General features: G+C 38.5%; 1 protein-coding gene across 1 annotated transcript in view; it reads right to left on the bottom strand.

The window, feature by feature from the left end:
* The window catches only part of LOC150095987 (uncharacterized), a 340,717-nt gene that overhangs the window by 221,447 nt on the left and 94,930 nt on the right, over window positions 1-24,340 (bottom strand). The gene's annotated exons all lie outside the window — the stretch shown is intronic.

The raw sequence follows: 24,340 nt of genomic DNA, 5'->3' as shown, positions 1-24,340 counted from the left end.
TAACATAACCCATAATTAAGTGCGACAACTTAATTCATGAAACAGCAGTGTAGTGTCACCCGTGTGATGATTTGGTTGGAGTTACGTAATTGTCTTCGTATGTTTTAACTAATGTGTGTGTAAACCTCAAGCTGACAGAGCCATTTGCTAGCTGGCTATTAGAAAAACAATAGAGATCTGCATGTAAACTTTGGTATAAAAATGTGTGATCGAAATTTGGAGCAGCATATTAACATCAAATTTTTGTGTGAAAATTGGCAAAACTGCTACTGAAATGTTGGAGCTGTTGAAGGTGGCATATGGCATGGATGCTCTGAAAAGTCAAGTGTCTTTAAGTGGCATAAGAGATTCAAGGGTAGGCAAGAAGATGTGGACAATGACCCCAGAAGTGGGCAGCCAAAAACAAAAATGACGGACGCAAATGTGAACAGAGTGCGAGATATGGTAAGGTCTGACAGACGATTAAGTATGCGATTAATGGCTGATGAATTGCAAATGAATCAAGAAACAGTCAGGGTAATTTTAACTGAAGAATTGGGTATGCGAAAGATTTCTGCGAAGATTGTGCCTCATATCTTGAAGGCTGAACACAAGCAGCGATGGCTTCAAATTGCAACTGATCTTTCTGCAAATAACCACGTTTCTGAGAGTAATTATTGGCGATGAAACCTGGTGCTTCCAGTAATCCTAAACAAAATGCCAAGGCATGCAGTGGAAACCCCCTGAGTTCGCTACATCTGGAAAAAAGCATGCATGTCACATTCAAGACCATGCTGGTACACTTCTTTGATCACAAGGGGATAGTCTATGAATTTCCTGGTCACTATGAATTCATTGAACAGGGACAAACTGTCAACCAACAATGCTATTTAGAGGTGCTGAAAAGATTGCAAGATTCTGTTTGGAGAAAAAGACTTGAATTGTGGCTTGACAAGTGGAACGTCCATTACGACAATGTGCCAAGCCATAGTGTGCTCATTGTCAGAGGTTTTTTGGCCAAAAAGTCGATTACCAAATTAGTTCATCCTGCTTATTCACCAGATTAGCTCCCTATGATTTCTGGCTGTTTCCGAAATTAAAGACTGCACTAAGATGATGATGTGATAAAGGAACTCAAGAGTATTCTGGAAAAAGAGTTCCAGGCCTGTTTCCAAAAATGGGAACACCGTCTAAACCAGTGTATAAATGCACAAGGAGACTACTTCGAAGGTGACAGTAGCCACTAATGTATAGTTCTGAACACAGATTTTTTACAGGTGCATTCAGGAAATTAAATTGTAACACCTCGTATACCGCATTATGATCTTCACTTCACACACAAACTTCATCAGCATACAACTGGACCTTACACTGTGGAAACAAGAAAATGTAACCAAGTAAATTCCACATTCCAGAATTATCTCTGATCCAAGATGGGAAAGTGGAACTATCAATTCCATGTTGCAAAGTATACGGTTTTGAAATTTGGTAAGCAACGATGGGATGTAAAGTATACCCTTAGTGGGGAAACTTCACAGGGGGGGGGGTAGAGGAGATTAAAGATCTGTGTGGTGGTGGTGGTGATAGACAAGGACCTGAAATTCAGGGGCCACATTCAAGGTGTGAAGACATCACATCGGATAATGACAATGATGGAGAGAACACCGACAATAAAGGTTGTGATGCCATTTTGTATAAGGCCTTGATCAGGGCCTCATATGGATAGTACAAAGATTTGGTCACAGAGTTTTCATGGTGATATGTTAGAAAGAGTCGAGCGAAGTGTCACAAAGGTGGTCAGTGGTTTTTTGAATGTAGAGTACAAGGATAGATTGAGAGAATGTAAATTGCAAAGCCTCGTGAATAGGAGAAGGGATATGATTGAGACATACAAGCTAGTCATGGGTTATTCAGTTGACATGGAAGAACATGTCAACCGGATTTTTCATAGAATGGGAGAGTGAGGGAGAACAAGCAGCCATCACTGGAAACTGTATAAGAATGGTGTGAACAGAGGAGTGAGAAGATTCTTTGCATGGAGAGTTGTTAGTGAGTTGAATATATTGCCTGAGTGTGTTGTGAAAGTAGGCACACTGAGTCAGTTTAAGGCACGGTTGGATATTGTGTGGGATAGTGTGTGCGCCTTCCACGATGAGTCTCTGACAATATCGAGGTCAGATGTTAATAATAATAAAATATTTTAATAAGTATTTTAATAAGGAGCCTGTGTAGCTCAGTGGATGTGGCGTTTGCACATCACGGCACTTGGCCGCACGAAGGAAGACTTGGTTTCAAGTCTAGTCGGCGATTAGAGGAAATTTTTCTAAGCCTTTTTTCGACCGGTTCCCGAGTTAGTCGATCTCTGGCACAGGCAAGCGGGTTTTTCGTCCCGTAAACTCGGGTTTTTTGTCCCGTAAACTCAAGAAAATCGCCCGTAGAACCCACATTATTTCAGACATTAAATATATTGTGTTAGGGACCACGAGATGGCGGCACATTTGAGCTGTCTCTCTTCACTGTGTACCGCTTAATTAGTGATAGCCTTGGGCCATCTATCTCTGATTGGTACCAGTGGAGATTGAACTGCCCACTCAGTCTCCAAACAGTTAGATAGGGCTAAATGGCCTCACCTGCTCTCGTATACGGGAATAAAAAGGTGTTAGCTGATTTTTTTTTTTTTTTTAATAAGGCAATACTTTTTTTTTTGTCACTTGTATATAGAAAATTTATGCCTTCTGTTAATTCAAACACAGTATCTTTCTAGATCTGGCTCCTGCTAATGAGACTTCAATAAAGGCTGAAACTAGTCTGGGTAGTGATCCTGCCCATAATACACAGCAATATAGATGTCCGAAAGGAAGTATGCTTTGCATTATCAGGCAATTGATGCAAGTCAATTACCTTAGTGTCTGACATACAAGTAGCTTAGTAGTGAAGCTTCTTCACACACAAACTGTTTACTTACATTATAGTAAAGGATTAAACAAGAATTTCTCAGCAGGTATAATTTACTTTTCCCAACACTGCACAGCCACGTGGCATAGCTGCTTTGTCAATCTTCTGTATATACATAATGAAACCATTCAGATTACATATTTTGATGGACTTTGTATTCAGGATTTTTTCTAAACTGTAAATACATTATTATATAATATCTAAATATGAGCCTCCATAGCTCAGTCAGCATAGAGGAAGCCCTCTAGTCAGAAAGACCTGGGTTCGATTCCCATCCATGACGTGAGGGAACCTTTATCTGGTCTCTTTCAACTAAAGGTGAGTTAGCCAGACTCATAAAGAGACCACAACTGGGTTGACAACAACAGCATTTGTTGTCCCTGCAAATCCATGCTGTCCATCTTTGGTGGACAGCATGGATTTGCATGTAATATATTTACTTATTACAATTTTATTTATTTCATATCCAAACACAAGTGTTACAGTAATAAATGATGGATCCAACATTATTTACAACTAATTAGGATATATTAGGAGACAGCTTGCAGGTATAGTGTGGAATGAGAAGTTAGCTGGAAAAGAGATCAATGCAGCTTGGGGGATTTTCAAAAACTATTTAGTAGATATAATGTCTAAATGTATTCCAAGGGTGAGAAGGTTAAATAAGGTGGGTGTGAAATGAATGAATAAAGAGATTAAGCATGCGATACAGAGAAAAAGGGCATTGTGGAGGCAGCATAAGAGAAGTAGAAATAACCAATTACATGAGGTCTACAAAGACCAAGCAAGGAGGACGACTTGGTTGGTGAGGGCAGCTAAAGAGAGGTATGAACAGCAGTTCGCTAATGAAACCAAAAAGAATCCTAAGGAGTTCTTTCGATATGCAGCCAGCAAAAGAAAGAATTATTATGGAAGGATGACATTGATTGGAGAAAATAGTATAACAGCTGATGCAGAATGTGTGGTGGAGATACTTAATGAGCAGTTAATAAAAATCTTTCAATCTGTGAATGTGACTTCATGGAGGGATTGAGAGCAGTTGATGATGGAGAGGAGAGACTGACTGTAGCTGAGCAAGAGGTGTATGGAGAGTTGAGTAAACTAGATGTTAATAAGGCTGTGAGACTTGATAATATATCACCACGTATTCTGAAAGAATGTGCCAGGGAGATGACATCTGCCTTGACATATTTTTTTAATATGAGTCTTGCACTCTGTCAAGTTCCTAAGGAGTGGAAGGAGGGCAAGATTGTGCCACTTCATAAAGGAGGTGATCAAACTATAGGCCTATCTGTGTGTCAGGCGTTGTGGTTAAGTTGTTGGAGAAGCTTGTAAGAACTAGGATCCAGAGTTGGGTTCATAACAATGATATTATCTTTGATGGACAGCATGAATTTGCTAAAGGGAGGTCATGTTTTAGTAATCTACTTACTACAATAAAGTGACTGCTTCCTTGGACAGAGGAAAAGGATACACAGTAATATACTTGGATTTCGCAAAGACTTTTGATAGAGTATCTCATGATAGGTTGACAGTCAAACTAGAGCAGATGGGGTTGGATATTAGATTGGTGCATTGGATTGGAGACTGGCTATCTGATAGGTATCAACAAGTTGTGTATGGGGGAGCGATATCCAGGAAAATCAAAGTCACTAGTGGAGTGCCTTAGGGGTCTGTTTTAGGTCCCTTGCTGTTTAACTTGTATATTAATGATATAGGTGAAGATTTGGATGGAGATATTCAGTTGTTTGCAGATGATGCAAAGTTGAGACAAACCATGAAGTGTAGTGAAGATGTTGTGGCCTTACAGGAAGACTTGAATAGATCGAGTGATTGGGCACGGAAATGGGGATGCAAGTTCAATTGCAAAATGTAAGGTTTTGGAATTTGGAAAACAAAGATGGGATGCAGAATTTATGCTTGGTGAGAATATATTGTTGGAGGTAGAGGAAATAAGAGATCTGGGGGTGATAGTGGATAAGGATCTAAAATTTAGGAGACACATCGCCAAAATTATGAAGACAACACAAAGGCTTCTTGGAATGATGCGGAGGACACTGACGTGTAGAAGTAGGGAGATTCTTGTTCCGTTGTATAAGGCTTTGATTAGGCCACACATGGATTATTGTTCCCAGATTTGGTCACTGGGTTTTCAGAAGGATGAAGAGATGTTAGAAAGGGTCCAAAGGAGACTGACTAAGGTAGTTTCTGACCTCTGGAATGTCGAGTATGAGGAAGGATTGAGAAGATGTAATTTGCAGAGTCTGATGGACAGGAGGAAGATATGATAGAGACCTAGAAGTTGGTAAGGGATTGTTATGGGATCAATGCTGGAAAAGTTTTACAGAGAATAGTGGGAGATCAGGGGAGAACCAGAGGTCATCCCTGGAAACTGTATAAAGAGGGTGTGAGTAGGGAAGTGAGAGGCAGGTTTTTTTCGTGCAGAGTTGTAAATGATTGGAATGCCTTGCCTGAGAATGTGGTGTCTGCAAAAAGTTTGAATGTGTTTAAAACACGGTATGATGAGCTGTGTGTGTAATAAAAGGACCTCCCAGATGAGTCTGACTCCATGAGGTCTTGGGGTGGCAATGATAATAATATTACAAATGAAAACAGCTTAAATTTAATAAGTAAATTAGAGAGGGAATAATAGGTAAAATATAAATAAAGGGAATGGAAAACTATATACAATAAATATAGTCGAATGTTCCACCAGTATCTTTGCACAATCAACTACTCTTTCTGTGTAACATTCTCTTTGGTGCAAGGTGACTGAAGAGGGAGCATGAAAGAAGGGTTCCGTGGATTGGGTTGTCCCACACTCAGAGTTATCAAGTCTGGTGAGGAAGCCCCATTTGATGATATTTTGTTTACAATGTCCTATCATTCATAGTTTGCTGAGGCTTTTGCAGCCAGCTATTAGAATACCAATATTACTCTCAGAGTACAGAGTATACCATTGTTGAAGCCTTGTCTCTGGATGGATTTTTGGGTGGTTCAAAAGTTGCTAGAAAGCTATGTCAAGATCTTAGTCTTTGGGACACTGGAGTCTGGACAAATAGTGGATGGCACTCATCATTTGTCTGCTTCTTTCGTCAACTAAGAATGCATATCTTAGGGTTGAAGGGGTGGGGAACAATACCAGCCAAATTATACAGATCTCTTAAAGTTGTTGGTTTCAGGTATCCTGCTATTAAGCAGCAACTCTCAAAAAAACTGGACCCAGCATTGAATCCAGTTTTTCAGCATGGCAGGATCTGGCCCATGCAGGGCAGGCATATTCAGCAGGTGAACATAAAAGGGCCAAGACAGAAGATCTCAGTGTATCAGTTCTTACATTAACTTTTGCCTTCATTTTTTCTGGGTGTGTTTCATATGAAAGGCTATGATCAAGAGTCATACAAGGTAGACTGGATTCCAGGAATGTTCTATATGGGATCCTTCTCAAGAAACCTATAGCTTCATATTGGCTTCCTTGTTAAGGTGAAAAAGGCCAGTCTGGGTTTTCAAGGGGTTTAGTTTTGATTATTGCTATAATATGTGGTTAGACTATTTAAGACAAGTGATAGGGTAATTTCAGTGGACTTGAAATTTGATCGAGTGGTTATGGCAAGGTCATCAGCATAGCTAAAGTTTCTAGTTCCTGGAAAAATGGGAAGATCATTGACATAGAGGATGAAAAGTAATGGTGATAACACACATGCCTGGAGGATGCCAACAACTCTCCCTATCCCACAGGTCCACAAAAAAGCTTGTTTTCCAAGAGTGAATCAGGAGGTCAAAGCTATAGTCTCTAGTTATTCCATATATTTTATTTCTGAGTGCGAGATGGTTTATGGTACCATATGATGCAGTTAGGTCTACAAAAACTGCTCCTGTGGCTAGTTTTTGCTCAACCATTTTCTACCTATATATATATATATATTGAGTGAGATTGAGAATTTGTGATCTACTGGATTTGCCTGGTCTAAACCCAGCTTACTCAGCAATATGATGGAATTTGATTACGGATTGAAGCCTATTCAAAATTAATAGTTTCTGGAGTTGAAAGATACAGAGAAAAAGGACATAAGTGCAAATAACCAATTCCATGAGGATTACAAAGACCAGGCGAGGTGGGTGACTTGGTTGGTAAGGTTAGCAAAAGTGAGGTATGAATAGCAGTAAGCTAATGAAGCCAAAAAGAGTCCTAAGGAGTTCTTTCGATATGCAGCCAGCAAAAGAAAGAATGATTATGGAAGGATGACACTGATTGAAGAAAATGGTATAAAGACAGCTGTTGTGGAGAATGTGGTAGAGATACTTAATGAGCAGTTCATAAAGGGCTTTCATTCTTGTGAATGTAACTTCATGGAGATACTGAAAGCAATAGATGATGGGGAGGAGAGACTGACTGTAAGTGAGCAAGAGGTGTATGGGAGTTGAGTAAACCAGATGTTAATAAGGCTGTGGGACTTGATAATATATCATCACATATCTGCGGAAGGAAGGAATGTGCCAAGGAGTTGACACCTGCCTTGATATACTTTTTTAATATGAGTCTTGCACCCAGTCAAGTTCCTAAGGAGTGGAAGGAGGGTAAGATTGTGCCACTTCATAATGAAGCTGATAGAACTCAAGCATCAAACTATAGGCCTATCTGTGTGTCAGGTGTTGGGGAAGCTTGTAAGAATTAGAATCCAGAATTGGGTTGACAACAATGGTATTATCTTTGATGGACAGCATGGATTTGCTAAAGGGAGGTCATGTTTTAGTAATCTACTTACTTGTTACAATAAGGTAACTGCTTCCTTGGACAGAAGAGAAGGATACACAGTATTATACTTAGATTTTGCAAAGGCTTTTGATAGATTACTGCATGATAAGTTGATAGTCAAAGTAGAGCGGATGGGGCTGGATATTAGATTAGTGCATTGGATTGGAGACTAGCTATCTGATAAGCATCAAGTTTTGTATGGGGGAGTGGTATCCAGGAAAAGGAAAGTCACTAGTGGTGTGCCTCAGAGATCTGTTTTAGGGCCATTACTGTTTAATTTGTATATTAATGATATTGGTGAAGATTTGGATGGAGATATTCGGTTATTTGCAGATGATGCAAAGTTGGGACGAATCATGAAGATTAGAGAAGATGTTGTGGCCTTACAAGAAGACTTGAATAAATTGAGTGATTTGGCACAGGAATGGGGATATGAGTTCAATGTCACAAAATGTAAGGTTTTAAAATTTGGGAAAGAAAAATGGGATGCAGAATTTATGCTTGGTGAGGATATATTTTCAGAGGTGGAGGAAATAGGAGCTCTGGGGGTTATATAGTGTATAGTGTTTTGAATGGTTATGGTGTAAGAAGACTTGAGAAAGTGTTGCTGAATGTAGTGGATGTGCAAATTCAGGGAAACCAGATTTGTTAAGGGGGGGGGAGTAGATATACAGTCCTTAGGGAGGTAGTTGAATGTAAGAATGAATATAATATACCCGAGCAAATAAGGACAACAGACCAGAGTGGGATAGTTAATATAAGGCATCAAGGTAGGGTTGGGGCTAATGGGGGTTTTAAATTCATGTAAACTAATACTAGGAGTATTAGGAACAAGAAGGAAGAGTTTTTGGCCATGGTTGGCACTTCCAGACCACAGGTTATTGGTATTAGTGAAACATGGCTGACTGTAGATGATATAGCTAGTGGGATTGAATGTGATGGGTATAGTGTGTTCAGGAATGACAGAGAGAATAAAATTGGGGAAGGAGTATTGTTGATGATAGCTGATGAGCTACAGCCAAGGAGAATAGAAGTTGAATTGCAGGATAGAGAAAAGAGCATATTTGAGGCCATTTAGTGTGAGATTGTGGCTAGCAGAACTAAATATACAATTGGGTGCTGCTATAGACCAGGTGATGGAAAAGATGGTGGTGACAGTATGCACAAGCAAATAGAAGAAAGGAGTGGAAGGAGGGCGATTATTATGGAAGATTTCAACTATGGTCGCATTGATTGGAGTGAGGAGAGGACACACGGGAGGAAGGAATTGGATTTTATGCGGTTATTAAGGGATAACTATCTGCGACAGCATGTAATGGAAAATACTAAGGGTCAGAGAGTGCTTGACCTAGTAATTACATCTGAGGATTTGGCTGTAACAAATATGACCACATTGCCACCAATCAGTGAGAGTGATCATAGGGTCTTGACTTGGGAGGTGGCTAAAGGTGTAGAATTTTCAATTAAGACAGGGTACATGTGGAATTATCGCGCTGGAAAGTATGACAAGCTTAGGAGTTTGATTGGCTCAGTGCCATGGCATGTACAACTGCAAGGACTAGAAGTTGATAGTGCATGGGAGGTAGTTAAGAAGTGCTTGCATGAAGCAATGGCTGACTGTATACCTAGAGTCCGAATAATAAATCAAGTAGGGGTTAAATGGATGAATAACACCATTAAGCTTGAGCTGCAAAAAAAGAAACAACTATGGAGGGAATTTAAGGAAAAAGGTGACCGGCAGGCACATGAACAGTATAAAGCGCAGGCCAGAAGGGTGACGAGTGTGGTAAGAAAAGCAAAAAAGGATTACGAAAGAACATTGGTGGCCATGCAGGCTAAAGAGAATCCTAAACAGTTTTTTTGATATATAGCAAGTAAAAGGAAAAATGTACATGGCAGAATGATTTTAAAGAATGCTGATGGAAGGGAGGTAACTGAATCAGTTGAGATAGCTGAGTTACTGAGTGAGCACTTTGCAAGAATATATCATCCAGGTGGTGACATTGCAGAAACGAATAAACCAGTAGATTATACAGGAATTGTGGTGAATGAAGTGGAGGTGAGAAGTCTATTGCATAACCTCAATGTCAATACATCTGTGGGATTGGATGGTATACCAGCTCGTGTAGTACGAGAAGCAGCTAAAGAATTGTCAGTACCCTTGACCATTTTGTTTAATTTGAGTCTCAGGTCTGGGTTAGTCCCGAGCGGGTGGAAAGAGGGGAAAATAGCTCCACTGCATAAAGGTGGTTCCAAGACTGCTGTTGTAAATTACCGACCGATTAGCATATCAGGAATCATTGTCAAGGTCTTAGAGAAATTAGTCAAGAAAAGAATACAGGATTGGATAGATGAAAATGGGATATTGTATGGGGGACAACATGGTTTTGTGAAGGGTAGATCATGCCTCAGCAACTTGCTCACGTTTTATAACACAGTGACGGCTGAACTGGATAGGGGTAATGGGTTTACAGTGATACTACTGGACCTTGCCAAGGCCTTTGACAGGATACCACATGGAACCCTAATCAGTAAACTGGAGCAGATGGGGATAGATATAGGGTTGGTAAGATGGATAGGAGGGTGGTTGAAAGAGAGATACCAGAGAGTGGTTTATTCAGGAGTGGAGTCAAAAAGACGTCTTGTGACTAGTGGAGTGCCGCAGGGCTCTGTTCTTGGACCACTGCTTTTCAATTTGTTCATCAATGATATTGGAAAGGATTTGAGAGGAAGTGTTCACTTGTTTGCTGATGATGCAAAGTTGGGTAGAGCAATTGTGAGTGCACAGGATGTAAAAATTTTACAGGATGATTTGGATAGTTTGGAGGACTGGGCTAGGAAAAATGGATGTCAGTTTAATGTGGCAAAGTGTAAGGTTATGCACTTTGAGGTGAAAAGAATAACAGCAGTATATCGGATTGGTGGAACCATACTCCAGGAGATTGATGAGGCCAGGGATTTGGGAGTACTGGTGGATAGGGAGTTGAAGTTTAGGCGGCACATTGCAAAAGTGACTAAAACAGCTCACCAAATCACTTGGCTTATGAAAAATACTTTAACATGCAGAGACAAACAAGTTGTTGTTCCTCTGTATCGAGCCTTGATAAGACCTCATCTGGACTTCTGTGCCCAGTTATGGGCACCAGGGTTTCTTCGTGATGGGGAGGAAGTGGAGAGGGTCCAGATACGAGTGACCAAGATGATAGCAGGTCTGTGGAATGAACCTTATGAGAATAGGTTGAGGATTTGTGGGTTACAGAAATTGGACGATAGGCGAAGGAGGGGTGATATGATTGAGATATTCAAATTACTGAAGGGTTTTTATAGGATAGATCCAGAAGATATTTTTGAAAATATGACTGGTGGTGGGAGGACTAGGGCCATGCATGGAAGCTGGGCAAGAACGTGGTTGACAAGGGTGTTAGAGCTAGGTTTTTTACTTGGAGAGTGGTGAATGAGTGGAATAAGCTTCCAGAGTATGTTGTGGGTGCTACGACCGTGAATGAGTTCAAGGCAAGATATGATAGATACTGTGTGAATGTTGAATAGTTGTTCCAGACATGATGTTAGGGCCTCCCTCGATGAGTCTGTCGACTCCTTGGAGTTTCCCAGAACAATAATAATAATAGTGGATAAAGATCTGAAATTTAGGGGACACATAGCCAAAACTGTGAAGACAACACAAAGGCTTCTGGGAATGATGCAGACGACACTGACTTGTAGAAGTAGGGAGATTCTTGTTCCATTATATAAGGCTTTGATTAGGTCATACATGGACTATTGTGCCCAAATTTGGTCACCTGGTTTTTCAGAAGGAAAAGAGATGTTGGAAAGGGTCCAGAGGTGACTAAGGAAGTGTCTGACCTCTGGAATGTCTAATATGATGAAAAATTGAGAAAATGCAATTTGCAGAGTCTGGCGGACAGGAGGAATAGGGGAGATATGATAGAAACCTATAAGTTAGTAAGGGGTTGTTATAAGATCCCTGTTGGAGAGGTTCTACAGAAAACAGTGGGTGTTCAGGGGAGAACCAGAGGTCATCCATGGAAACCATATAAAGAGGGTGTGAAAAGCAGGTTTTTTTTCATGCAGAATTGTGAATGATTGGAATGCCTTGCCTGAGAGTGTGGTGTCTGCAGAGAATTTGAGTGTGTTTAAAGCACAGTATGATGAGCTGTGTGTATGATAAAAGGACCTCACAGATGAGTTTTTGACTCCATGGCATCTTGGGTAATGATAATAATAATAATGCTGAGTAGAGATATAGGCCTGTAATTTTTTTTTGCTTCAGTTGGTGTTTTCCCTGGTATCAGAAAGACCAAAATGTTTAATTTGTTCATTACAGACATAGAGGCCTGTGGATTTTCTAGTTTTTAATATACTTCTCAAAATAATTAGGAGATATTCTTGTTAAAATTATTTCATGCTAAAATGTATAATTTGTTAAATTTGTAATAAATATCAATATCTCATCAATTATACCCTATCCACAAGTACAAAATATTTATTCATGTATAAAGTACCCAATAGTTATAATTATTTGCAGAAATTTATAATCATCCGACAGAAACTAAAATATCCTCTAATTGTTTTGAGCAGTGTAGGCTTATTGCACATCGAGTTCCGTAATCTTGTACTCTGAGATAATCAAATTTTGTTCCTCACTTAGGGGTCTTAATATCTTATTTTTGGGATGCTTTTTAGAGAATTTTCTATTCAGCAACTAATGAGCAATTTGATTACTGTTACCTGTGGATGATCTATTGACTTAGTGAAATCCTTCCTAATTCTGTTGATAAAGTTCCATGCCTTCCTACTAATGCGAGTCATGTCAAGGGCTTCTATTTCTTTGTTCCATGAGGAACGCCATTTCTCTGTCATCTCGAAGCATAATTTTTCTTCTGCATGGATAGTCGCCTTTGAGAAGGGATTGGTGTTATAAAGTTGTAAGTGGCATACTGGGCTTGCATATCATTAGAGGACTGGAATGTGTAGCATTTGTACTGTATATGGGTTGGGAGTGCTTTGTTTGAGATTTTCCTCAGTATTTTGATGAATTGGAGATACTCCTGCAGTTTTGGAGGCATTGACCCAATGGAGCAGTCAAGTTCTTCCATGAAATTCTCCCAATTAGCTTTTTTGAAGTTAGATCATCATCTGTAAGGGACTGTGTTAGTAATGGCTGGGTTGAATTGAAGCATTATACGTCTACGTTGGGTGTGGGGGAATGGGATCTAAAACTTTGTAACACAAGTGTTGGATATTTTTGAACTAACAAATATGTTAGTTCAAAAATATCCAACACTTGTGTTACAAGTCAAGGTTATAGCCTGGCTTCTATATGACATTGTTAAAAGATGCAGGGAGTTTCAGATAATGTATCAGGTTTAGTGAGAAGTTTTTGGCCCATTTTTCAACAAATTCTCCATCTGTCCTTCTCCTCTGGACTTTGTTTAACCTCAGTTAGTGCTGTGACTGTTAAAGTCACCTAACACTACATTAGTCATGTAATCATTATTGAAGAGGATGTTGGGAAAGGAGAAAAATTCTGGCAGTTTATAAATTGAGGTGATTGAGATATTATTAAATCTGATTGTAATAATCTTGATGTTTCTTTTATTCATTGCATCAGTGGACAATGGAATTAAGTTTTCTTTAATAAATATTGCACTACCATTCTAATCTTTAAAAGGTACCTTTTGGCATGCCTATAAACAACAAATTGCACGATAACCACAGTAATTAACTTTAATGAAATGAAAGTACAGATATTTCATACTGAAGTTCAGTATGAAATATCTGTACTTTCATTTCATTAAAATTAATTACTGTAGTTACTGTGTAATTTGTTGTTTATTGCACTATCATATTTATCATGGGGTATCTCTTTGGGTTTTATGCCACTGATTACAATAAGGTGATGACTTCACTGGACAAAGGAGATGGATACACAGTAGTGTGTTATTATACTTACATTTTGCAAAGGCTTTTGATAGATTAGTGAATGATAAGTTGATAGTCAAACTAGAGTGGATGAGGCTGGATATTAGCCTAGTGCATTGGATTGGTAGGTATCAGCAAGTTGAGTATGGGGGAGGGCAATATCCTGGAAGAGGAAAGTCACTAGTGTTGTACCTCAGGGGTCTGTTTTGGAACCATTGTTGTTTACTGTATATTAGTGATACTGGGAAAGATTTGGATGGAAGATATTCAGTTGTTTGCAAATGATGCAAAGTTGGGATGAACTATGAGGAGTAGAGTAGATGCTGTGGCCTTACAAGAAGACTTGAATAGATTGAGTGAATGGACACAGGAGTGGGGATGCCAGTTCAATGTTGCTAAATGTAAGGTTTTAAAATTCATTAAAGAAAGATGGAATGTGGAATTTATACTTGGTGGGGAGATATTGTTGGAGGTGAAGGAAATAAGATCTTTGGGTGATGGTGGATAAGGATCTAAAATTTAGAGGGCACTGCTAAAATTGTAAGAACACAACGAATTCTGGGAATTATGAAAAGGACACAGACTTGTAGAAATAAGGAGAGTCTTGTTTCCATTGTATAAAGCTCTGATTAGGCCACACATGGACTACTGAGCACAGATTTTTGTCACTTGGTTTTCAAAAGGATGGAAAAATGCTGGCAAGGGTCTAGAGGTGACTGACTAAGGTAGTTTTTGATCTCTGGAATACTGAATATGAGGAAAGGTTGAGAAGATGCAATTTACAGTCTAGTGAACAGGAGGAAGAGGAGGTGATATGATAGAGATGTACAAGTTGGTAAGGAGTTTATAGGATCGATGTTGAAGGTTTTTCATAAAATGGTGGAAGATCAGGGGAGAACACGAGGTCATCTTTGGAAGCTGTATAAGGAGGGTGTGAACAAGGAAGTGAGAAGCAGGTTTTCTGCATGCAGAGTTGTGAATGATGAGTGTGGTGTTAGCAGAGAATTTGAATGCACTGTGTGTATAACAAAGGGACCTCCTAGATGAGTCTTTGAATTCACAGGGTCTTAGGATAATTGTAAGAACACAACTAATTCAGGGAATTATTACAAGTCGGTGTGACTAGTAGAAATAAGGAGATATTCTTGTTTCCATTGTATAAGGCTCTGATTAAGCAACACATGGACTACTGAGCACAGATTTTTGTGCTTAGTAGTCTCAGTCCCAATATTATGCAAGGTACTGCACTGAGTCAACTGTGATAGCAATAATATACTATCTAATCTTCAAGAGATTTTTTTTAATGATAATCCCATCTGCAAAAGGCTTGCAAACCTTTTGTGACTGTATTTTGATCATTTTAGCAAATTTATCATTAATGATAACAAGATTCTGTTGAAACAGCTAGTCCAAAGAAATGCTAGAGCTTGACAAGATCATTCAAAGTATTATGACGGGGTTCCTCACGTATTTCTTATGATTAGACTGTATGCACCATAAAGGATAACTTGCCATCTGGTTTTACATGAAACAAGATGGTCAGGTAATCTGGTATGGATGCTTATGCTTAGATATCACTCAAGTTGATGTTTAGTAGAGGAAAATACACATCTACATTTAATTAACTACCTATGTTTATTTAGCTAATTAGATTATCAAGCCAAGGCATCTTCATGGGGCCAAAGAACTATACTAAGCATGTTACATGCAGACAGTGGGAAAAGATCCAACAGTCTTAACAGGAAACCTCTAAGTGCAGTGATGGAATATTGCTGAAGGTCTAGCAAGATTCCGAAAATTTAAGATTTGGAGAATGTTATAGTGCTGTGGAAGATTCTGAAAATAGTCTCTCTGATTTATATATCTACTTCTACATAAAAGGAAGGTTCCCCATTTCTCTGGATCCAGTGATCTGCTATTCCAGTTGTAGTAAAAATAATGGACCTAGTTCCAGTATTACTCCAGACAAATATTTGCTATTCTGTTTGTCCAAAGTAGGTTCAGGAGCAAGGGATGCCAGACCCCAGGATCGTCTTAGATGTTGGAGAGTATTTTTCTGAGGAGGAAAATTGTTGGTATGATCTGAAGGAGGTCTGAATGTCATATCTTTTTAAAACATGAAGTTTTTTGTTTTTGTTTTTTTCTCCTTTTTTTGGGGGTGGGGTCTGGGGATGGATTGAGGTCTGCTGATTCTGTGAAAGCAAAGCCAATGGCTAGTATCCCGGATTGACTGATTTCATTGGAGAGACTAATGTGGTCATTGCAGATGGTTCTGGCTCTACTCGCTAAAGTTTTGATAACACAATATTGCTGGGAGAGGTGGTGATGTATGCTCCAGCATGGGTAGGCTGCAGACTGAAAAGGATTCACTGAATAGTTGGGTGATGAGTGTCAGGAAGGGCAGATGGTGTTTCCTTTTCAGTGATGAAACATATCCTCTGGCTATTCAGGTGTGCTAAGAAGCCATGTGATCAAATATGGCTGCAAAGAACACTGCAAAGCCATTTCACAATTAGACAGATGTATCTACTACCTAAGAACATTCACAAACATGCTGACCAGAAACACTAATCATTTGGCCAATATGTGCAGTATGATGAAAATTGTATCAAATAGTGTTTATCTCTTATGAGTTCTGAAAGTACTTAATAAGTCTGATGATGATAGTAACCAGTGTTATTTATTTTATTTACTTATTTGTCAAACAAAGTGTGCCAGTATGCAGGAAAAGTTGAAATTTAAAACAATACTACATCCATATGTCATGTGTCAATGTTAATAAAGGTGTCAGTATGCTGTATTGTTGCATACCTTCCCCCAAAAAAGAAAAAAAAAAAAAAAGCACTGATAGCAACAATAATAAGCTGAAGGTCGAAAAACAAAAACTGAGATAATGGTAAAATTTGAAGAGAATGAGACTGTAAAGGATGCATTATTATTGCACAGACAATCTCCATGTAGTCCAAAGTTCACAGGAGACACACACCATTCCATAGCAAAAAAAAGCAGTCAGATGCTGGCAACCCATTCTACTTATCCATCATTCTCCAAGAGAAAATTCTAGTCTCAATGCATATAATAACCTAATTCTTACTCAATTTCCAGGGATGATCACTGGTTCTATCCCACCTAACCAAGTAATAAAAAAATTTCTTCAGCATCAAATCCTATAAACTTTCAATAATCTAAATGCTCTCCAATAACTTGTTCTTCAATAAGTAATGTGATGTGCCATGTTGGCAACTTCTGCAGCATATCCTCTGAACTTCAATTTCCTATCCACCAGCACCCCCAAATCTCTAGACTTCAATTTTATGGAGGGTAGTTCTGTCAATGTAGCATAAAGTTTTAATATTTCTATCACAAAAATAAATAAATTTCTTTTTCCACACTGGGCTGGTACCTAATCATCTTTCCTCATATTGTCAGGCTTATTAAATCATTCTATATTGCCTTGATTAACTATTACAGGTATGGTAACTGATCCATACCACAGTGAAAACTAAATCCTTAATAAACATATGGATGAAAGTCAACTTTAGTACAGTTGCCCTGTAGGAATGCACCAAATATTCAGTTTTCTTCAGTATTTTAGGATTTGGAATTTTTCAAATACAGGTAGCCCTCATGCTACGTTCTATAGAAATGCTGTGTTATTATTATTACCCAAGACCTCATGGAGTCAAAGACTCATCTAGGAGGTCCTTTTATCATACACACAGCTCATCATACCATGCTTTAAACACACTCAAATTCTCTGCAGACACCACACTCTCAGGCAAGGCATTCCAATCATTCATAACTCTGTATGAAAAAAACCTGCTTCTTGCCCCTACTCACACATTCTTTATACAGTTTCCAGGGGTGACCTCTGGTTCTCCCTTGAACTCCAACTATTTTCTGTAGAACCTCTCCAGCATTGATCCTATAACAACCTCTTACATTGCGAGACTCATATCACATAGAAAAAGTAGGGTTATGTTCTGAAATCATTTTTTTTTTTTAATTACATAAACAACAATGACATATCCAAAAAAAAATATTTTTATTTCATTCAGGTAATTCATGTAAGTTAAGAAAACAAACCATGAAACAAATACATAGTATGAACTTATAAAAATTGCAAATTGTATGCAAACTTCATTGCACATAATGCATAAATGTTTTAGGCAAAATAAAATAAAGTGCATATTTTAATTGTCAACACTGTCTTTAAAACTAACATTTCGTAAATGTTCTTTATTTACAAGTGGCCAGATGTAGTCATCACTTGAAATCTCTTGGACATCATTTGTAAAATTCTCATTGCATACACCGGCTGCTTTAGTTATCAAGAATTCAGCAATAAGACCTTGCTTACCACTATGCTGCAATTTTTTTATTAAGTTCATAATATGGAGCCAAACAAATATCCAATTGTCTCATGAATTTTCCAGAGCACTCCATTGAGGGTTCATTATCTGTAAAATACCTTCCTAACTTTCTTGCCAAGTTGAATCCTTCTGCTAATATCTTTAAACTGAATTCTTTAACGGATTCATCACAATCAGAATTTTCAGCAGAACTTCCCACACCGTTTGGTTTGACATCTATTAATTGTACCAGTTCCTCCTCATTTAAATCTGTTTCCCCATCAATTAATTCACTAATTTCATTTTCAATAATATTGCAAAAGTCCTCAAAGTGGTCAATACTATAAAAATAAATTTTTACATAAAGAAAACATTACATATTGTATGTAACTCGCCAGAAAATAAAGTGCTCAGCTTGAGATTAACGCACTTATGATTTTTAATGCCCTTTACTGGGAGAAACGAAGACAATTTTCAACAATAAACACTTTATACAATAAACAATTGACGTACATGCATGCTAAAGGGTATTGCCCCTAATATAAATTTGCTACTTATAGCTACATGCAGATATGGGAAAACGCAAATTTAACAAAGATAAAACGAAGATAAAAGGGGTTACTACAATTTGTAGACATTGTTATATCGAAACCGCATCTTCAATATTCCATAGCAAAAAAAATAAGTACCACGTTAAACAACGTTACTACAATTTTTAGACTGCTGCAATGTAACAAAAATTTCTCTACTTTGGCTCAGAAATCTTTCTGCTAATTTGTCTGAAGCTGAATACAGGTAACCCTTGTGTAATGCGGTACTTATACAACGGTTTCAACATAACGCAGTGTATATTTCAACATATACAGTTTACTGTATATACTGTATATTTCAACATATACAGTTAACAAATGCAGTGCATTGTGAACTGTATACAAAGGCTTGTTGTGTTTGCTATAGGTACTTTCTTTGGTGTGTTTATTTTAGTTTATATTATGCAGTCTTAAAAGTTGTTTATAAAATTTTGTCTTAAAATACTGAGAAAGCAGCTTTGGCCATGAATAATAATAAAGCAATATTCGGAAGTTTTATAATTTATGTAAAGTTCCAAAATTTGCAAAATGTGAAACACGCAAACAAAATATCTGATTAATCTGATATTTTGATTATTCATAAAAATCGCAAACATAGGGATGAATTCAAGGATTTCAGCAACTCAAATCCATCACTAAGTGTTACAAAAAGATTCTTACAGCAAACCCAATCCATATTATCTGCATTCTCTGATGCATAGGAAAAAAATCACCCCAGATTCTCTTAGGATTATTGCTTGGAATGCCAACGTTATCAAAAATAAACTGTTAGAAATCCAGGAATTCAATAATAGATACAACCGAGATATATTTCTAATCAATGAAACTCACCTGAGGCCTAAAAATCAGAGGGTATCGGATTTATAGAAACGACAGACTTGGGTATAGAGGTGGAGGTACAGCCACCCTTATCAAAAACTATATCAACCATCATTCAATAACCAACCCTACAACCACCAACCTCGAAATCACAGAAATTAATATCCTCAAAAACTCAATTGGAAACCTTAAAATTTTTTCTGCCTACAACCCTCTTAAAGACATTATTGACCTCAGATCTGGATGCCATCCTTGGAGTAAAAAGACCGGTCTCATTGCTGGAGACTTCAATGCAAAACATCCTGCTTGGAACAGTAAATCTACCAATAAAAATGGTCGCATCCATTCCAGCTACACAGGATCAAACTATGCTGTTGTGGCTGGACCTACCGAACGAACTCATCTCAGTACGTCTGGCACTGCTGACATCCTGGATATAGCTATCCTGCAAGACATTAAACTACAGTACAGCCTTAAATCACTAAACAAGCTGTCGTCGGATCACAACCCAATTCTACTGCAATTGGGAGAACAAGAATGCCTGTCTCCTCCCTCTCATTCAGGCATATCGTGGGAGAGATTGTCTAAAGCACTTAGGGATCAAATTAGACCCATCCATCACATATGTACACCAGAAGATATGGAATCTGCAGTGACTAGCCTCACCCAACAGATTAAGTCCGCTATAACGGTTGCAACATTCCACAAACCTGGTCATTTGCCTGAGGATATAATGGACCTGATCAGAGAGAAGAACAGAGCTAGGAAGAGATTTCATAACACTCGCGCTCCTCGGGACAAGACAGCAGTAAGAGATGTACTTAAAACTCAAAGAAACTAAGTTTGGGATAAAAAGTTAGCCTCTATCTCACCTATTGATCACTCTATCTGGGGGTTACTGAGAAACATCAAAAATAAAAACAGATCCCCCCCCCCCATAATCTCAAACCAGGGCCTAGTCCACACAGATGCAGATAAGGCAGAAGCCATACTAAAGAATCTTGAGGAGCAGTGCAAACCTTCTTATAACAACTTAGATTTCAATCACTTGTACAAAATCTACAGACAGGTCAGGCAAGCATTAAATCTCCCAAATACCAGTGCTGACCATATTGCACCCGCATCACCTGTTGAATTATATGATATTATTAAAAAACTTAAGAACAATAAAGCTCCTGGACCAGATGGCATTTCGAACAGGGTGATCAAGCTGCTGCCTCGAAAAGCTGTAGTGCACCTGACCAGTATAATAAATGCAATCTTAAGATTTCACTATTTTCCTTCCACCTGGAAACTGGCTGATGTAATTCCTATACATAAGCCAGGCAAAGACCCACACCTACCGCAAAATTATCATCCAAACAGTCTCGTCTCCAATCTGGGCAAGGTTGCGGAGAAGGTCATCCTCTCATGACTCCAAACCTCAGTAAATGACCTAAACATCCTCCCTAAAGAACAGTTTGGTTTTCGGCAACACCATAGTACTACCCAGCAAATCCACAGAATTGTCGAATACATCACCACTAGTTACAACTGGTGGCAGTACACAGGAGCTGTTTTCCTAGACCTATCCGAAGCATTTGACAAAATCTGGCATTTTGGACTCCTGCACAAACTTATCTTAGCTGGTACTTCACTAAAAATGGTTTATCTAATCCATTCATATCTTCAGAATAGATCAATGCAAGTTAAAATCAATGGTTCTACATTGTCCTAGCGCCATATCTTTGCTGGAGTGCCGCAGGGATCTCTACTGGCTCCATTGCTATTTTCTGTATACATGTCAGACATCCCACACAATCCGATGACTTCCATTTTGGCCCTGTATGCAGACGATATGGCAATACTAACCAGATCTCTCAGACCCCATTTCATTAACAGAAAGCTTCAAGAAAACCTTCTAAAGCTGGAGGGTTGGTTCTCCAAGTGGAGATTGGAAGTCAATCCCCTGAAAAGCTCAGCCGTTCTTTTCTCAAAAAGGCCAATGTCTCCTGCAGGAGATGCGTTATTATTCAATACTAAAATTCCCTGGCAGACAGAAACAAATTACCTGGGTGTAATTCTTGACAAAAAGCTATCTTTCAACCAACACATCAAGTCTACGAGTGCAAAGGCATCTAAAGCCATAGCTCAGATCTATCCGCTAATTAATAGAAATAGCAAGCTCAGCAACAAAATTAAATTGCAACTATACCAGATGACGATTCATCATATAATCACCTATGCCTGTCCAGCCTAGAGCTACACCTCTAATACTAACATTATCAAGATACAACGAGTGCAGAAAAAGTGCTTGAGAATGATTCTGGACACCCCATGGTATGTTAGAAACAATCAACTTCATAGAGATGCAAATATTCCCTATATTTTCTCTTTTCTACAATCCTTAGCATCCAAGTTTTCCCTAAAGGCATCCACACATCCCAATGATTTGGTTCAAGCTGCAGCATACGAGGCAACGGACATATTCAAATATAGAAGACCAAAAGCTATATTAGCCTTCTATAGCGATGCATGTTCTCCATGCCCATTCAGGGGTGAGCAAACTGCTCATAAATTTTACCCTCACTGTAACCACAACAGATAGCAGGGAATATGAAAAGCATCTTGCTTCACCCCTAAAGATATAAATGTCAATTGTCTTTCACAAATCATTTCTACCAGCACATCTATATATTCCATGTATCTACAAACCAGCAGTTTCTTTGAAAGAAGCAATAAAATTTCCTCCCTTAGCTCAATCACTTTTATGAAACTTTCCAAGTCCTTACTAATAATACTGCCTTTCACAGTTGATCATGATTAACCGCTACTTTCATTCTAAGTGCAACTTCTTGACAGGTACAACTTGTGACCACAGAATGTTTTGCTGCACTTTTTTTTTTTTTTTTTTTTTTTTGTGGTCTAACACAATATATATTGTTACACGAAATCAGACCACATGAAAAACTAAAGACTGTTCTTTCTAACTGGAAACAAAATGGATCTCAAATATATAAGTGCACAAAAAGTGTCTGAGGAAGTTCAAGTTTTATATATTAGTGAAATTTATATATTATTGCACTAATTTCAAACAAGTTACAAAAAATTCCATGCCTCAGAAAATCGACCTGTTTTAGAGTATTATAAAAGAAAATTCATGGTAATGTGGATGTCAATGTAAGCACCTATCACATTAAGCAGGCACTTGCAGTAGATTAACAAGATTCTAACTCAATGCATGACTACTTGAACAAATTTGTCAATGTTAGTCTTAGCTCTTTAATTTATGCAGATATTATACTTCTGAATAAATCCAGTACAAATCTGAAAGATTCTGTGACTAAATTGAATAACTGGTGGTATGAAAATAAATAAATTTGGTATGAAAATCAGCAATAAAAAGGCAGACAATGAAAATAGGTAGAAACATTGAAATCACCTGTATCTTAAATGATGAATCTATAGAACAAGTAAAACATGTCAATTATTTAGGTCCAATTTTTAGTGAAGATTGCAAATTAAATGTGGAAATTATTATTTAGGCCTCCAAGGAGTCAAAAGACTCTTCGTGGGAGGTCCTTCCTAGGAAACACAAGTCTATCGTTTAAACTCGCTGACCATTCTCGCTCTCACACCACTATCAGGCAATGCATTCCACGGTTCAACCCCTACCCCCTCCATGTAAAGAAACTGAACCTCACGCTCTTGCTCACAGTTTCCTTTCGCAACTTCCAGGGATGGCCCCTTGTCATCACTCCTTCCCATTATTCAACCAAGTGAAAGAACTCCCCCAGTGTCAACCCTGTAACCATCTCTCAACAGTTTAAAAGTCTCAATCATATCACCTCTCCTCCTTCTATCCACCAAACTCTGCAGTCCACATTCCTTTAGCTGAGCCTCATAACTAACATTGTACAGTCCTGAAACTGTACTTGTTATCTGCCTTTGTACCCTTTCCACAGTTAATTTATCTCCTTCAAATCCTGGGGACCAAATCTGAGAACAATAGTCTAAGTGTGGTATAATCAGGGTCTTATACAATAGAATGATAACTCTTACCTCTGCAGGTCAGTGACCTTCTCATTAATGCAGCAATCCTCTGTGTTGCCTTCACCACCTTTGCAATATGTCCCTTGAATTTCAGGTTTCTATCAATCATCAAACCCAGATCATTTGTCTCCTCTACTTCCTCCAGTATAGCTCTTCCAATAGAGTATGCAGCGTCCTATCGATGTGTCCCAAACCTCAAGACCCTGCATTAAACCGACACCCCCATTCATTTGTCTATCTATCTAGCTTATTCAAATCCTCTTGCATGCCCACATCTGCACTATTACTAATAACCCTTCCCAGCTTCACATCATCTGCGAACAACTGAATATCCCCCTGCAATTCAACTGACAATATCATAGATATAAAGGTCAAACAATATGTCTCAGTACTGAATCCTGTGGGACCGCTTGCAACTCTCTGCCTCCTTGAAACTGTCCCATCATACACAACTCTCTGATACCTATCGGACAGCCAATCCTGAATCCAGTTGACCAACCTGACATCCAAACCCATGTGCTGCAACTTAAATATCAGCTTATCATGTGGCATCCTGTCAAATGCCTTCACTAAATCCAAGAAAATGGCAGTATATGCCTTTCCCTCATCTACTGCTCTTGTAACTTTATTATAAAAGGCTAGCATATTACTAAAACAAGAGTGCTCCTTCACAAATCCATGTTGACTCTCACAAATAACATTACCCTCATCTGCCCAATGTTGTATATGGTCCCTAACTAATTTCTCCAAGATCTTAACTACTGATGACACACCAACTGGCCTATAATTAGACACTTCCAGTCTGTTACAACCCTTATGCAATGGCACTATCTTACTTCCTTCCATTCCCTGGGCACCTTTCCTGCAGCCAGACTTTCATTGAAAAGCCAGGTTAAAGGTACTGTCAGTTCCCT

The sequence above is a fragment of the Typopeltis vanoorti genome, chromosome 19, assembly GCF_054136105.1.
Source record: "Typopeltis vanoorti isolate ZY-2024b chromosome 19, IOZ_Tvanoo_1.0, whole genome shotgun sequence".
NCBI classification, from domain to species: domain Eukaryota; kingdom Metazoa; phylum Arthropoda; class Arachnida; order Uropygi; family Thelyphonidae; genus Typopeltis; species Typopeltis vanoorti.
This window is presented reverse-complemented; position numbering and strand designations above follow the sequence as displayed.